The sequence below is a fragment of the Myotis myotis genome, unplaced genomic scaffold, assembly GCF_014108235.1.
Source record: "Myotis myotis isolate mMyoMyo1 unplaced genomic scaffold, mMyoMyo1.p scaffold_m19_p_20, whole genome shotgun sequence".
Lineage (NCBI taxonomy): Eukaryota > Metazoa > Chordata > Mammalia > Chiroptera > Vespertilionidae > Myotis > Myotis myotis.
Genome location: NW_023416325.1, coordinates 25,176,961 through 25,194,296, shown reverse-complemented (window position 1 = coordinate 25,194,296; position 17,336 = coordinate 25,176,961). Strand labels below are relative to the sequence as shown.

Sequence of the window (17,336 nt, the reverse complement as noted above, 5' to 3'; positions counted from 1 at the left end):
AGAATATGAACAATAACCGTGTATGTGTATGTGTGTGTGTGTGTGTGTGTGTGTGTGTGGCCAGGGATGAGTAGTAAGGAGAAAAATGAAGCAGGGAAAGGGGTAGGAAAGGTCAAAGGAAAGAGGTGGCTGGGGAACTCCTCACGGGCCTGCGGGTTCAGGACACAAGCGATGGCTTTACAGCTGGTCCACTGTAAGCGAAGGTGGAGAAGCAGAGGTGAGGTCTGAGCGTGGGTGTAAGAGTCAAGCCTCTGGGTTAAACCGGAGTTCTTTAGGCTCTTTAGGTTAAACCGGAAGGTCTGAGTGAGGCGGGTCGTGGTCAGACTTGGATGTTGAAGGGACTGCTCTGCTGTCATGAGGATAGGCTGTGGGGACAGTGAGGGGGTGGGAAGACCCGTTTCAGAGGTTGTTGGTTACCCAGGGGGATTGAGGGGCTGGCACCAGCTGTGGCCGCTGAGGAAGCCCAAAGTGGTGATATTCTGGGTAGACTTTGAAGGTAAAGCCAAGAGAAATTCCTGTTGGTTTAGACCTGAGGTTTGAGAGTCAAGCGTGACTACAAGGGTTTGGCTTGCAAGGTTGGGGCTGGCACTCGCTGTGACAGGCGAGGAGATGGGGCTAGTGCAGCCCTGCACATTCTCTCGGAGATGCCAGGAGCAGTGGGAAGTGGGAAGTAAGTCTGGAGTTCAAGCGACTCGGTTCTACTGGAGATGGAGGCTGGAGGTCATCAGCATGTGGGTCACATGTGAAACAGGAGGCTGGGCCGGGGTAGATAGAGAAAGAGGACCACAGTCAATGTTCTGGGCGCCCCAAGACGAAGGGACCAAAGAGATGAGAGGAGCCAGCAAAGGAGGGTGAGGAGGAGATGCTGGGGGCAGGGGGCCCAGGCTGCGGGACCCTCTGGAAGCCGAGGAAAGAGTAGTCTGTGTTGACAGGCCCTGGGCGGTCAGTGAGGTGGGGACGGAAAGCAGACTCACTCCTGAGGGTTCTTTTGTTTCACGTTGCTTTTCAGTGCTCCACATCTTCCCCACCAGCCAGGTCGGGGAAGAGAGGCGGGCCATGGCGGGGCGCCCCTGTCCACGTGAGCTGGGTGCAGTGCATCCAGAGGGAAGGAGGAAGAGCCCTGCACGGTTTAAAGGCCATTAGCTCATCCTGTCTGCACAGGAAGCACTGGGAGGGACCATGTGCAGAGTTATTCCATTTTAAAGCAAAGAAAACGAGTCCGGGAGAGGATGCACAGTGAGCTCTAGGACGTGGCTGTTCATTAGATGCCAGTTTTCAGGACCCCCTTCCCTAAGCCAAGCCACACTAACTACTTGTACCGCGGTCAGTTTCAACTGCAGCCGCAGGCAGGCCACTGGGCTTCCTGGGCCTCAGGTTCCCCTGCAGCCAGGGGCCCTAACAGTTGTAGTCAGACAGGAATCAAATGGGTGAGCAGTTCCCCCAAAGGCTGCGACAGTATTAGCTGGCGACACTGCATTTCAGCCAGAGGCCACGTGGCCTGTTTTCATTTTTGCCTCTTCATCATTTGCAGTTCAGCAAGTATTTATTGAGTAGTCACTCCACACTCAGGTCTGTTTTCAGTGTGGTAGGGGATTCGACAGATAAGGTGAACTCAGACTCTTGTTTCCAAAGTCAGGAGCTTGAGAGTTAGATGTCAGAAAAATGCAGGCATCTGAATCTGGCTCTTTTGTGTGTTGGTTTTGACTTATCTTCACCAGCTTTGCTAAGATATGCTTCACATACCATACAGTTCACCTACTTAGAGTATATCATTCAATGGATTTTAGTACATTCAGAGCTGTCTAACTGTCACCACCATCACTTTAAAAACATTTTCATCACCTCAAAAAGCGCATCCTTGACTTGTAACTATAGCTCCTCAACCCCCTTCTCCCCTCTGGCCTCTGACAGCCAGTGACCTGCTTTCTGTGTCTGTGGACTTACGCATTCGGGATGGTTTCCTTGAGTGGCATCATGCCATGTGTGGTCTGCTGGGCCTTCTTCTCTCACGTGGAGCACTGTTCTCAAGGCTAATGATTGTAGCAGGACCAGCACTCCCTTTTCGTGGCCGAGTAATACTCCACAGTATGGATGTGCCACGTCTCATTTATTCATTCGTCAGTTCATGGAGAATCGAGGTTTTCTTCACTTTTCAGCTGTGTGGAATGTCAGTGCACGCACTTCGTGTGGCTGCGTGCTTTATTTCCCTTGGCTGTATTCCTAGGAGTGAGGCGTCTGGGGCACATGGTAAATCTGTGTTTACCTTTCTGAGGAATTGCCAGGCTGTTTTTTCAAAGGGACCATTTTACATTCACCAGGAGTGTATTTCTTCACAGCCTATCTCCTGTGGTTTTGATTTGCGTTTCCCTAATGGCTGCTGATGTTGAGTATTCATGTGCCGATTGGCCATTTGTATAGTTTCTTTGGAAAAATATCTATTCAGATCTTTGGCCCGTTTTTAACTGGGCTATTTGTCTTTCCATTAAGTTGTAAGAGTTATTTCTGTGTTTTAGAAACAAGTCCCTCATGTATATGATGTGCAAATATTTGTTCATATTGTGTGGGTTGTCTTCTCTCTTGATGGTGTTCTTTTGGAACAAGATGTCTGCATTTCAGAAGCTGTCAGTGCTGATTACATGGAAATCGCATTAATCTGGGCTGAGGTCAGTGGAAATTGGTCAGGGCAAAGGCTCACAGTCTTTTCATTTGAAACAGTTACTGGGCGCTTTGCCCTGGAGATGGAGGAGCAAATAGGGGAGAGCCTACCTTTGCAGTGAGGAAACCCAAAAGGATTAGTCAGCCAACGAGCTGAGCCGATGGCCAGAGCCCAGGGAAGAGGAGCTAACGCTACTATTTAAAACGGGCTCACTGTCCGGCCGGTGTGGCTCAGTGGCTGAGTGTCGATCCAGGAACCAGGAGGTCACAGTTCAATTCCCAGTCAGGGTACATGCCTGGGTTGCGGGCTCGATCCCCAGTGTGGGGAGTGCAGGAGGCAGCCGATCACTGATTCTCTCTCATCAGTGATGTTTCTATCTCTCTCTCCCTCTCCCTTCCTCTCTGAAATTAATAAAAATATATTTAAAAAATAAGCAGGGTTTACTAAGCAAATGAGCAGTGAAAACTCTTTGGGGAAGTACAATGCTTCAAAGCAAAGGCCCTGAGCCCCCTGGTGACTCTCCTTTCTACGGGGACAGAAGCGGCAGGGCCTCGTCCCCCCTCCAGCCCTGTCCTCCCGCAGGGCACTTGGCACAGAAGCTTCTTCAGCTGCGTGGGGCCCAGGTCAGCTAATCATCTTTAACCCCGAGATGACTGGGTGATGAACCATTGCTGCCTGTTTTTGGTGAGGAAAATGTTCCTTGGGGAGGTTGAGTGGCTTGTCCAAGTGACAATCCTTAATTGCTTGGATTGGAATTAGGACAGAGGTGTTTCTCCTCCAGCATCACAGACCCTGTTCCAGGTACTGGATGGCAGGCCTGACCTGATGCACCAAGTGCAAACTCAGCGTTTGCCGTGAGCCAGGTGGTAAAGCACTTGTCACCGGGACCACCCAGAACAGGCCTGGCATTGCTTTTGTGCGCTGGGCTCTCCAGGCCACACCAGCCGGACGAATACTAGTTGAAAGTGTAATTCAAACATTCGTATGCCGACTCTGTATGCCATACCCCATCCTCCCGCAAAATGGCGGGACCACCGGCCCCACCTGCTCTCAGGCCCTCTGTGGGTCCCGTGGTTCCTGACCTCTCTGACTCCTGACCCCCAAGTCCTCTGTGGATAAAATAGTGCCCAGGCCTCCTGTGCCACCTCCACTGCACAGGGAAGGCAGTGGGCTGCTTGTATGCCCAGTGTCCTAAGGAAACCGCTCTCCCTTTTGCTTGGTCTGTAGCACACACTCTCCAGGATTTGTCTCAAAAGGCTGTGTGAGGTGTCATGCTACCTTGAAATAATTTCTCTTCCTGCAATTCTTAAATTATTAAACTATGTTTACCATCACTCCTTTTTCTCTCAGAGCTAATTTCCTCTCCTGGGCCTCCTTAGGCCCTCATGCAAATGGACCCCAATAGTCGCACCCCGTGTGCCTCTCAGACTTCCCATTGGTCTGCAGTGGGCACCTGGCTCAGATTCTGACTTTGAGACGCCCAGATATTCTTATTATTGAAGAAGCAGGGAGCATCCTGGCCCACTGAACCCGCGGCTGGGGCCAGGTAGGGTTGCCCCAGCAGCTTCTCTGCTGGCCATGCAACCTGAATCACTCAGCCCGTTGTCCACTCTGCTTCCCATGGCACCGGCGCCTGCAGCCCCGCTGTGCTCAGCTGGTTTCCTGCCTGATGACACCCTTTCGTGGAGCTGATGTTTCTGCTCTGGGAGGAGGGGCAGGATTCTGTCCTGAGGGAACCCAGTGAGCTCACGCGTCATGTCAATGGCCCACGAGTGTCTCGAGTGTCTCGGCTCTGGGTGGCACAGCCACAGCGTCAGGAAGGCATGCCCCTGGCCATCAGGCCCCAGGCCTGCAGAGAGACTAATAGCTGTGCTAAGGGCAGCCTGTGGGAGGCAGGATGGAGGCGGGCAGAGAGGGTTTGTTTGCCGCCACCACGCCTGCCTGGCGGCTTTCTGGAATGTGCTGGGCCTATTGGAAAGATAATGAGCTTCTTGTCAACCCCCAGGTTTCCTTCGCTCTGGTGTGTCTTTGGGCCAGGCCTCTCCTTTAGGCCTCGGGTCTTCTCTGTGAAATACGGATAGCAGTTCTCCGGGTCTCACCGGGGCTCGGGAGACAAAACCATGTACGGGTGGAAAATACCAAGGGTGGTACATGGCCCAGAAAGGCCTCGGGAATTAGTGGCTGGTCCCTCTTTCTCAGAGGAGGCCCACCTCTGCAGCTGTAACACAGAAAAGAGCTCCCGGACTCGGGGAAGCACCGAGACCCAATCTCTCGGCTCTCTCCCTTTTAGTTTATTTTTTGGTTCCAACATGAGACGGTCACTAGAAAGGAGAGCTGCATCACACCTGGTTTCCCTCCTGGGCACAGAGCCCTCTGCCATCACCCGTGGGCCGGCACCAAGCCTCGCCTGTTTGAAGGGGGAACGTGGATTCCACGGGAGTTCTTGCCTCTGGATTTGGCGGTGGCTCCTCTACTCCCACCCACACTGGCTGCGCCCAGAAAGCGTGGAGGAAACCCAAGGTCTGAAGCCCTCCCCGAAGCACTCCCTGGGCAGCACCTTCATAACAGCCTTGCAGATGCTCACAGTTTATGACACTGACAGTGTGGGGACGGACATCTTAGCCAAGAGGGGACCACGCAGAAAGTGGCGCCCCCTCGCCAGAGGAATTGTCTCCAGAGCCATCCGTCTGAGCTTCTGGGGTGAGTTTGGATCCCAGCCTCCAAGTAACGACTGAGCTGAGATGCCAGCTGGGCCTGCTCTGGCCTCTAGGGGACCCCTCTGGGTCCATCTGCCCAGGCATCCTTTAGGCTTGGTTAGCACGGTCTGTGCCCCCTCAGACAGCGGGTGAGAGACCCCCCTCGGGCCACCCCCACTTTTGGCTTTCTGCCTCACTTTCCTCCTCCCGAGGACCCCGGGCCCTGTGCCTCGCATCTGTGCTCCGGGAGCGCTTTCACGAGCTGGCTGTTTTATGCTGGAGATGACTGAGGAACTCTTAATGCTTTGCCTTTGCCTTTGTCTTTTCCCAAAGTCTCTAAACCAGCCTTCCACACGCTTTAAGAAACACACAAGACCCATAGAATCCAGTAAGACATACTTGACTTAGAAAAAACGGTGCCATTGTCAGCTAAGTTTGGGAAATGCTACATGTTATAGTTCCCTCTTAGCCACACAGAATGAGGACCCCAGCATGGCCCAGCACCATGACAGGTCTCAGAAGTTCAGTAGTAAAAACCACTTAGCTTTGTTTGGGGGGAAATTAATTAGACATCGACCTGGAATGCTGACTAACGCTTGAGTCTACTTCGGATGTATAGTCCATAGAGGACATGGGAGTGAAACACTGCAGAAGAAAATGGGCTCTACAATAGGCGTAGGTAAGTGAGGACGTCTTGGGGTCTCACCCAGTAGTATCTCACGGGACACTGGTGTTCCACAAAACAAGCTGGGAAATGCTGTGGGTTTTTCCAACTTAGTTAGCACCCAATTGCCAAGCATTGCTGTAGGCACGTAGCATACAGTGGAGGACACAAACATGGCCTTGACCTGATGGAGCAGGAAGACAGTGAGGAAGGCAGGGATAACACAGCACTAGCGATGCCATGTGTGTCACAAAAGGGCAAGTCCCCGGCCCTCTGGAAAGGGATAGTGTCCAGCACAGGGACACTGTGTAGTCCAGGAGGTCACAGATGACCTTCCTAGGACATTACTTCTCACTATGAAGCTTGAAAGATGAGTAGAACCAGCTGGGCAAGGAATGGGGAGAGGAGAACTTTTGGGTCAAGTGGTCAGATTCAAGAGGTCCTTTGGGCTGCAAGTAACAAAACTAAACCCAAAGCAGCTTAATCAATAAGAAAACTAATTGGCCAGTGTGGCTAAGTGGTTGAGCATCAGGAGGTCTTGATTCAATTCCCGGTCAGGGCACATGCCTGGGTTGCAGGCTCTATCCTCAGTAGGGGACATGCAGGAGGCAGCCAATCAATGATTCTCTCTCATCATCCATGCTTCTATCTCCCTCTCTCTTCCTCTCTGAAATCAATAAAAACATATTTTTTTAAGAAGAGGAAACGAATTGGTGTTTACGGCGGAAGTCTTCAGGTGTGTGGCATCACGGCTGATTGGTTTTGGTGTCTTGCCAATGGCTGCAGGACCCAGGTTAGCCCACCTCATCACTCCTTTACCCATGCATCACTCCTCTACCCAAGCGTCACTATCCTGAGAGTGGTTCCCTCTCAGTCATGGGCTTTCAGTACCACATTTTTTTCAAGTGTAATAGTGAAGTGAGAACCAGACAGAGTCCACCCTGTGCAAGTCTTCTTGGGCCTATTTGCAGCTCCTAACCACCTTGGACGATTATTGTCACTTGGGGCCACAGGCTCTGCTCAGCTTAGTCTGGGTTCTTATAAGGAGAACACAGGGAGGAAATGGGGTTACTATGATTGATGGAGAGTAGGAGTTGCCAGACATTTTCAGTGAAGAGACACGTAGTGGATATTTTAGGCTTTGTGGTCCACACCACACAGTCCTTGTTGCACAAAATCAGCCACAGCTGAGACATAAGCACATGGGCATGGCCATTTTTCAATAGCACTTTATTTATGGCTATTAATAATTTCATATAATTTTCAAGTGTCACAAAATGTTATTTTAATTTTCCCCCCAATTTTTAAAAAAGTCAAAACCAAGCTTAGCTATGAACTCTACAACCACACACATAAGCTGACCTCTGACTGGAGTAATCAGAACTCATTGCTGGAGCAGGGTTGAGGTGCTAAATCCTGCTGCTGTCACACAGTGCAGGGGTGGGGTGGCTGGGAGTAAGCCTTGGTGTCCGCTGTGCCCGCCTGGCACTTGGAGAGGCTGCGGAAGTGCAGTGGCTGGACTGTGGACAGGGCGTATCACAATGTCTGTGTGACACTTCATGGTGCATAAAGCCTCCACCCACAGCTCCTGGGCTGCTCTCCCCTACTCCCTGCCTGGGAACCAGCACGACACCGTCCCAGCTTAATCGTGTCCCACCTAAAGAATTCATTTTGGGAAACTGGCTGAGTAATCTCCCCTCACTTCCAGGCAACATCAAACCCATGCATTTAGTAGGGGCATCCTAAGGGCTGGGCTCCCGCTTTGTGTCTGGGCCCAAGGAGTGTCTGCAGTCAGTCAGTAGTCATGGAAACACTCACCAGGGTGACAGCCCCCCACGCAATAGTGGAGGCGTGACTATCAAAACAAACACAGACCCTGCCAGGCAGTTCAGTTGGTTGGAGTGTCATCCTGATACATCAAGGTTGTGGGTTTAATCCCCAGTCAGGGCACATACAAGAATCAACCAATGAATGCATAAATACATGGAATGACAAGTTGATGTTCTCCTCCTTCTCATCTTCCCCTTCCTCTTCCCTTTCCTCCTCCTCCTCCTCCTCCTCCTCCTCCTCCTCCTCCTCCTCCTCCTCCTTCTCCTCCCTCTCTCTCTCTCCCTCCCCTCCCCTTCTTTCTTTCTCTCTAAAATTAATAAAAATAAACAACAGCTCTTTCCAGGTTCTGTGGCAGAGCCACCTGGTGACAGTGGAGGGTATATGCCAGCATTGGCAAACTACGGCCCGCGGGCCAGATCCAGCCCGTTTGAAATGAATAAAACTAAACAAAAAAAGACCATACCCTTTTATGTAATGATGTTTACTTTGAATTTATATTAGTTCACACAAACACTCCATCCATGCTTTTGTTCGGCCCTCCGGTCCAGTTTAAGAACCCACTGTGGCCCTCGAGTCAAAAAGTTTGCCCACCCCTGGTATATGCCCTCAACGGCCGCAGGTGAAAGGTAGTGTGACCAGCCCTCAGCAAACGTGGGACATCAACCAAAGCAGCTCTGGCTCTGGCCATCTTTTCTGAAGATGTGCTCTTTCTTTTAATGGCAGATTCTCTCCCAGTCCCTTGCTCTATGCATGTAAAAAACAAAACAAAACACCAAGGATTTGACTGGCCAGTCCCACTGGCGATTGGTCGAGACGCAGGCGGTTTGTCAGCAGTCTTGTAGCTGGGTCCCCTGGGAGGAGAAGTAAAGCATCAAGAAGAACGCATTTCAGTTTGGAACACTTATTTCAACTGGAAGTGGGGAATGGACTGTCAGACCAAACTTCTATCCTGTCCAGCCTATCACATTGTTATTCTGGGTTTGGACTGTGCTGGAAAAACAGCTGTCCTATACAGGCTGTAGTTCAATGAATTTGTAGATACCGCACCTACCGAAGGACTGAACACCGAAAAAATTAAGGCAACCTTGGGAAATTCGGAAACAGTCACTTTTCACTTCTGGGATGTAGGTGGTCAGGAGAAATTAAGACCACTGTGCAAGTCATACCCCAGAGGCACAGACGGCATCGTGTTTGTTGTGGACTCTGTTGATGTTGAAAGGATGGAAGAAGCGAAAACTGAACTTCATGAAATAACTAGGATCTCAGAAAACCAAGGAGTCGCTGTACTTATAGTTGCTAACAAACAAGACCTGAGGAACTCATTGTCTCTCTCAGAAACTGGTAAATTGTTCGCAGTGGGGGAACTGAGCTGTCAACTCCCTAGCATTTGCAGCCCACCTGTGCAATCATAGGAGGTGGACTAAAGGAAGGACGTGAGAAGCTACATGAGATGATAATTAAAAGAAGGAAAATGTAGCGGCAACAGAAAAAGAAGAGATGAATGGCGAGACCTTTCATATCTGTGTGAAGTAGGTACTCTCTGGTCTGATTTGGACAAGTGGGAAGAGGTCTACAGCTTGGTTGGCTTGCCTGCCTGTCTGGTGCTGTGAAAGCTCGTTTTGTTGGACAGATGCCCAGCTCTGCTGCCTCGTGCGATGAGTAGATGCAGTGTTTTTTAGTATGGCCTCTTCTCCCTGCCCCGCAGATCTTTGGGCACTGCTGTTTGGGGAAGCCAAGCAAGGTACAAATTGACCAGAAAACAGCTGTGGGCATTTGACCTGAAGTTAGAAAAGTAAAATTTTGAAGAAGAAAAAAATATGAATTAATTAAAAATAAATTATAAAAATGAATTTCAGGATTTTGTTTCTCACACTGAATATACATTTTGCTATTTTATGCTTAATTTTGCATTTTATGCACTAAGACTCTGTCTATGGAGCAGATAGATAATTTCAGGCCAAAGCAAGCATGTGGTGGGGATTGATTTGGAGCTGGAAGAGAGAGGGCAGAGATCATAGCAACATTAAACAGTGCTTGGGTTCACTTTGCCATTCACTCACACACACAATTTCTCACAAAACCCTGGGAGATAGCAGGGCTTCAGCAGTGCTGTAATCATCATGCCATACCCATCTTATAGGCGAAGAAACTCAGGCTAAGAGAGACTAGCTGGTCCAGATTTGCTCCATAGCTAAAACTAGTAGGGCAGGGAGTTGAACCTAGAAGTTTCTCTTCTGCCAAAACGTCTTTTCATTGAGCTATGCAGCTCCTTCCCAGTCCCTGGCTCTTCTCAAGTCTCTCTGGGTCTGCTGATCAGGCAGCCATGAAGATCTGTCTACCTAGGAACTCAGACAGCCAAGTGATTCACCTACATGATCCCATCATCCCATGGCTGATTGGGCTATAACCCTTCCTTCCTTCCTTTCTTCTTTCCTTCCTTCCTTCTTTCTTTCCTTCCTTCCTCCCTCCCTCCCTCCCTCCCTCCCTCCCTCCCTCCCTCCCTCCCTCCCTTCCTTCCTTCCTTCCTTCCTTCCTTCCTTCCTTCCTTCCTTCCCTTTCTTCCTTTCTTTTTTATTATTTTGAAAAAAAATTAACTTTTTCCCCAAATATTATTCAAAATATGTGTTTTGCAGACAAAGGTCAATGTGGGTCATAAACATCCTATAGAAGGAGGCATTTTATAGACATTGGCAATAATTCCAATAAAATAAAACACTCGGATGTCTCTAGATGTGGCTGTTACCCAGGAAGATTTCAGCATCCAAAGTGCAAAGGCAAAATGACTGTGGGTTATCTTGCCACACAAAATATTGAAACTCTCCCCCATAGCCTGCTCTTAATTGTTAGTTGGGATACAAAATAGCATGCTGCCCCCTAGGGTTCCAACAGACAGGCAGGACTCAGCATAAGAATAAATTCAACTTAGAACAAACTGGCTTTGACCCCAACCAAATCCAAAGTCCAGCCAGAGGCCCGTTAGAGATAAATACAAGAGTAGTGTCACTTTCTCTAAAAAATATATTTTTATTGATTTCAGAGAGGAAGAGAGAGACATAGAAACATCAATGATGAGAGAGAATCATTGATCAGCTGCCTCCTGCACACCCCCTACAGGGGATCAAGCCCACAATCCAGGCATGTGCCCTGACCAGAATCGAACCCAGAACCTTTCAGTCCGCAGGCCAACGCTCTATCCACCAAGCCAAACCAGCTAGGGCAAGAGTAGTGTCACTTTTACAAGGTTGTGCCACTTAACATTATTAAACCTAATCAATCCAAATTAAAGCTAAGCAAACGCCCACCACTAGTTCTGTCCTCACCCTCTTCCATTTTTAAGAAGGCTCCATGTTACAGATTCTTTCTTCCTCTCTTTTTCTTTCTTTTTGCTCTTTGTAGGGATAATAAATATTGTGAATAGTGTGCTATCACTCACTTCTATTCATTCATTTAATCAGTATTTGCTGAGCTCATACTTAGCTTACGCTAGGCTCTGTATTAGGCACTCAGGATGCTATATTTCCCATCCTCTTAGTAAATGGACAGTTACCATGTGATGCTTACAGGTAAGGATGGAAATTAGGGCAGAAAACAGTGCCTCATGGACAGGGCCTTTAGCCCAGGCTCAGAGACCAAGGAAAGAGTTGGTCCAGAAACGGAACTGAGTTGAAAGGCCAGGATATACAGTTAAGAGATAGACATCAAAGAAGGAATGTGGAGGGTGTGGGTGTGTGCTTCACCTGGGAGAAATGAGAACGTGTTATATTCTGGGAAGAGGGAGGGAGGGAAGGTGGAGTTTTAGGAGAAAGGGCACAGGAAGAGCAGCAAAGGGTGAGGATTACCTCTTTGCCTCAGACAGGAGGGAGATGGGTACAAATGTTGGTGCGCTTAATCACTTGTCTAGTCTAGTCATATTAACACATTAAATATGTATCGAGCACTGTGATGTGCCAGCCTTCCAGTGCTAGGTACTGAGGCTGTAAAATGGAAAATAATGAATTCAACACATATTTGCTGAGCACCTATGTGCTGTGTACTGCCCTAACAATAATAGCAAGATCTATGAGTGTTTATTGTGCTTTTTGTTTGAAGAAATTTTCATATATTATTTCTTTTAATCATCATAATAGTAGATGTGAATGTTGTCACTATTTCTAGATCAGGAAACACAGAGATCAGACAACTTGCCCAAGGCTGCATCGTTAGTGAGTGGCAGGGACATGCTTGTAAGCTCTGAGAGTGATGCCTCAAGAAGCTGTAGGCCCAGAAAGGGTGGGCAGATCTTCAGAAAAAACAATGAAAACCAGCAGATTTGTACTCATTTATTTTTAAATATCTGTGTTGATATCTGAAGAGGAAGGTACAGGGAAAGAGATAGAAACATCAATAATGAGAGAGAATCGTTTATTGGTTTCCTCCTGCACGCCCTACTCTAGGGATCCAGCCCACAACCCGGGCATGTGCCCTGACCAGGAATCAAGCCCTGACCTCCTGGTTCATAGGTTGACGCTCAACCATGGAGCCACGCCAGCCGGGCAAATCAGCAGATTTGTATTTCTGACAATATGACTGACTAGATAAACTGAAAACTCCTCTCCTAGAAAATACTGAGAAATGTAGAAAGTAAGAAGAGCCAGGGACCATGGAGAGAAAGCCGAAAGCCCCAGTGTGGCTGTGGATGCCGTGAAGCTGGAGTGGGAAGTGCGGAAGTGTACTTTTGGATTTTGTGCACCGGGCACTGGGCCTCTAGTATGCATATAAGATCTTTGGTTGATCTCTTCTCGCCCCCCATCCCCCTCCCTCTGAGATTTGTCAGTCTGTTCCATGTTTCCATGCCCCTGATTCTATTTTATTCATCAATTTATTTAGTTCATTTGATTTCTTTTAATTTATTTTGATTTTTAGATTCAATTGTTGATAGATATGTATTTATTGCTATTTTATTGTTCTTTTTCTTCATCATCTTCTCCTCCTCTCTTCCTCCCCCTCCTCCTCCTTTTCCTCCTCCTCCTCCTCCTTTTCCTTATTATTCAAGAATACCCTTCAGCATTTCATATAATACTGGTTTGGTGTTGATGAATTCCTTTAGCTTTTTCTTATCTGGGAAGCTATCTGACTTTCAATTCTAAATTATAGCTTTGATGGGTAGAGTAATCTTGGTTGTAGGTCCTTGCTATTCATAACTTTGAGTATTTCTTGCCACTCCCTTTTGGCCTGAATAATTTCTGTTGAGAAAACAGATGACAGTTGTATGGGCACTCCTTTGTAGGTAATTAACTGCTTTTTCCTTGCTGCTTTTAAGATTCTTTCTTTGTATTTAACCCTTGGCATTTTAATTATAATGTGTCTTGGTGTGGGCCTCTTTGGATTTTTCTTGTTTGGGGTTCTCTGTGCTTCCTGGACTTGTAAGTCTATTTCTTTCACCAGGTCGTGGAACTTTTCTGTCATTATTTCTTCAAATAGGTTTTCAATATCTTGCTCTCTCTCTTCTCCTTCTGGCACCCCCATAATTCAGATGTTGGTATGTTTGAAGTTGTCCCAAAGGCTCCTTACCCTATCTTCATATTTTTGGATTCTTTTTTCTTTTTGCTCTTCTGATTTGGTGTTTTTTGCTTCTTCATATTCCAAATAATTGATTTGATTCTCAGAATCCACTACCCTACTATTGAATTCCTGTAAATTATTCTCTATTTCAGTTAGTGTATGCTTAATTTCTGACTGGTCCTTTTTTGTGTCTTTGACATTCTCACTAAGATCTTTGAAAGTCTTACTAAGTCCCTTGATACTCTCATTAATTCCCTTGAAGCTCTCATTAAGTCCCTTGAGGCTTTCATTAAGATCTTTGATTAACCTTATAACCATTGTTTTGAACTCTGTATCCCCACCTGTGCAAGTAGTTTGCTTGCTTCCATTTCTTTCATTTATGACATGTTTCTTTGTCTGTGCATTTTAGCTGCTTCCCTATGTTTCTATGTATTAGGTAGAGCTGCTATGTCTCCTGGAATTGGTAGAGTGGCCTTGTGTATTAGGTGTCCTGTAAGGCCCAGTAGCCCACTCTGCCCAGCCACTTGGGCTGGGCACTCTAGGTACACCCTTGTGTGGGCTGTGTGCACAGCCTTGTTGTAGTTGAGCCTTGGTTGCTGTTGGCATCACTGAGAGGGATTGACCCCCAGGCCAATTGGCTGTGAGGATCAGCTGTGCCTACAATGGAAGAGCTGCTGTGCAGGAGATAGGAACAGGACTTGCTTCAGTGGGGTTTTGGTGCTCTCTGAGTCTGCCCCTTGAGTGCGTCACTTGTGGATGCACAGAGTTATGATCTGGTATGGTCTGAAGCTTCCCACTGGCTCTGGGCCTCCTGGGAGGTGCAAAGTCAGTCACTGCTTGGGGCCACTTGGTAGGAGCCTCAGAGGGTCCTGAAGACAGCTGCTATTTGCTACTTGTATTGGGCTATGAAGTGCCCAGGTGAAGCCCAGCTGTGACGCAAGGCAGGCTGGTCCTAGTGCCAGGTCTTGGTTCTCTTATTGATAGGTTTGGGGTACTCTGACTCCAGTTGCTGCTTGTTTAAAAGATTTTAGGAAGTCTGAAGCCTGAGCCAGGACAGATCATTCATATGGAAAAGCTGCCGCAAATGGCTTGGGTGGGTCTGTAAAGTGGATGGGTGGGGTCTCAGGGAATCACCAGGGCAAAGCAAATAGTGTGGGCCATGCTGGTGGAAACTCAGATATGGCTGCCAGTCAGCTCTGTGATGGGGGAGGTCCAAGCACAAGAAAAATGTCTCCTACGAGCACCCCTGTCTAGGAGAAAGCTTGCCCTGAGTTCCTGCCCCGATGCCAGACTGCCCAGTTCCTCCCCGAATGTCCCTGAAATCACCCAAAGCTGCCATCTAGGGCTGGAGCTCAAAGGAAGTAATATTGTGTAAGTTTGTGGGCCGGCCCTTTAAGAAGAACACCTGGGACTACAGCAGCTTCTGTCACTCAGCTACAATCCCCACTGGTTTTTACAGCCCAAGGTTACAGGGACTTCTTTTCCCAGCTCTGGAGCCCTGAGCTGAGGGTCTAGTGCAGCTGTGGGCAAACTACGGCCCGCGGGCCAGATCCGGCCTGTTTGAAATGAATAAAACTAAAAAAAAAAAAAGACCGTACCCTTTTATGTAATGATGTTTACTTTGAATTTATATTAGTTCACACAAACACTCCATCCATGCTTTTGTTCCGGCCCTCCGGTCCAGTTTAAGAACCCATTGTGGCCCTCGAGTCAAAAAGTTTGCCCACCCCTGGCTAGTGTATGGCTGGGACTGCCTGCTTCTCACAGGAGGCCTTGGAGATGGGTAGAGTGGCCTTGTGTATTAGATGTCCTGTAGGGCCCAATAGCCCAGTCTCCCAAGCCACGTAGGCTGGGCACTCTAGGCACACCCCTGTGTGTATGCACAGACCCTCCTGATTTAAAAATGCCACACATGGGTGCCGGTCCAGCCCATTCTGCACCTCTGCCCATCCTACCAGTCTCAATGTTCTTTCTTCTTTACTTCTCTAGTTGTAGGACTGCCATTCAGTCAGATTTCAGGTGGTTCTGAATGATGGTTGTTCTGTATTTTACTTGTAAGTTTGATGTGGTTGTGGTTTTCTATGTTGCCATCTTGGTTCTCCAGAAACACTGGACTTAAACGATACGTTAGAAAAGATGGACTTAACAGGCAGTTACAGAACAATCCATACAGCAGCAGCAGAATACACATTCTTCTCAAATACACATGGAACAGACTCCAGGACAGACCAGAATAGATAGATCACAAAACAAATCTTAATACATTTGAGAAGATTTTGAGAAGATTGGAATGATATAAGCATCTTTTCTGACCACAATGGTATGAAAGTGGAAACTACAAGAACAAAACTGAAAAATTCTTAAGTATGTGAAGATTAAACAACGTACTACTGAACAACAAAATGGGTCAAAGAAGAAATGAAAAGTATCTTCAGACAAATTAAAATGAAAATACAACCTGAGCTGCAACAAAAGCAGTTCTTAGAGGTAAGTTTATAGAGATAAATGTTTACATTGAGGAAAAAAGAAAGATTTCAAATAAAATAAAATAACCTTTACACCATAAACTAGAAAAAGAATAATAAATTATACCAAGAGTAGTAGAAGGAAGGAAATAACAAAGATCAGAGCAGAAATAAATGAAATAGAGGCTAATAGGACAATAGAAAAGACTTTTCATTACTCTCACCAAGAAAAAATAGAGATGGGACTCAAATAAGATTAGAAATGAAAAAGGCATTATAACTTTCACCACATATATACAACAAATTATAAGAGACTACTATCAGCAATTATTCAAATTGGACAACCTAAAAGAAATGAATAAATTTCTAGAAACCTACAATTTACCCATACTGAATTATGAAGAAATAGAAAATCTGAACAGAGTATTGCTAATAAGCAGAATGAATCAATAATATAAAACCTCCCAATAGCCCTAGCTGGTGTGGCTCACTGGTTAGAGGGAAGGCCTGCAGACTGAAGGGTCATGGGTTTGATTCTGGTCAAAGGCACATACCTCGGTTGCAGGCTTGATCTCAAGCCCTGTTTGGGTGTGTGTGGGAGGCAACCAATAATCGATTTGTCCCTCTCACATTGATATTTCTTTCTCTTTCCCCTTCCCTTCCACTGTCTCTAAAAATCAACAAGTGAGGATTAACAAAAAATGAAACAAGCAAAAACACCTCCCACAAAAGTATGAACCATAGGGTTTCACTGGTGAATCCTCTCAAATATTTAAAGAACTAGAGGTCCAGTGCATGAAATTCATGCACTCATGGGGGGTGGGGTGTCTCTCAGCCCTGCCTGCTCCCTCTTGCAGTCGGACATCCTTAGCACTTCTGGCTGCTGCACTGGCCAGCCATGAGCCCAGCTTCTGATTGAGCGGCGCTTGCCCAGTGGGTGCACACTGACCACCAGAGAGCAGCTCCTGCATTGAGCATCTGTCCCTTGATGGTCAGTGCGCATCATAGTGACTGGTCATTCCACCATTTGGTCGATTTGCATATTAGCCTTTTAATATATAGGATACCAATCCTTCACAAAGTCCTCCAAGAAATAGAAAAGGAGGGAATACTTCCAAATCTATTTTATGTGGTCAGCATTACCTTAATACCAAAACCATACTAGGACACCACAAGGAAAGAAAATTACAAGCCAATATTCCTAATGATAATATATGCAAAAATCATCAAACATAATATTAGTAGACTAGATTCAACAATACAGTAAAAGGATAAGACACCATGAACAAGTGGTATTTATTCCAAGAATGCAAGGATAACTCACGTCTGCAAATAAATCATTGTGATACATCACATTAACACAATCAAGGACAGATGCAGAAAAAGCATTTAGCAAAATTCAACATCCTTTCATAATGAAAACTCCTAACAAGCTGTGTATAGAAGGAATGTACCTCAAATAATAAAGCCATATAAGCACAAGA

The 17,336-nt window shown here is 47.0% G+C and overlaps 1 protein-coding gene and 1 pseudogene across 2 annotated transcripts in view; both read left to right on the top strand.

Moving 5' to 3' along the window:
* Window positions 1-17,336, top strand: part of GRIK4 (glutamate ionotropic receptor kainate type subunit 4) — a 241,974-nt gene that overhangs the window by 93,119 nt on the left and 131,519 nt on the right. The window lies entirely within an intron of this gene.
* Window positions 172-9,347, top strand: LOC118678558 (annotated as a pseudogene).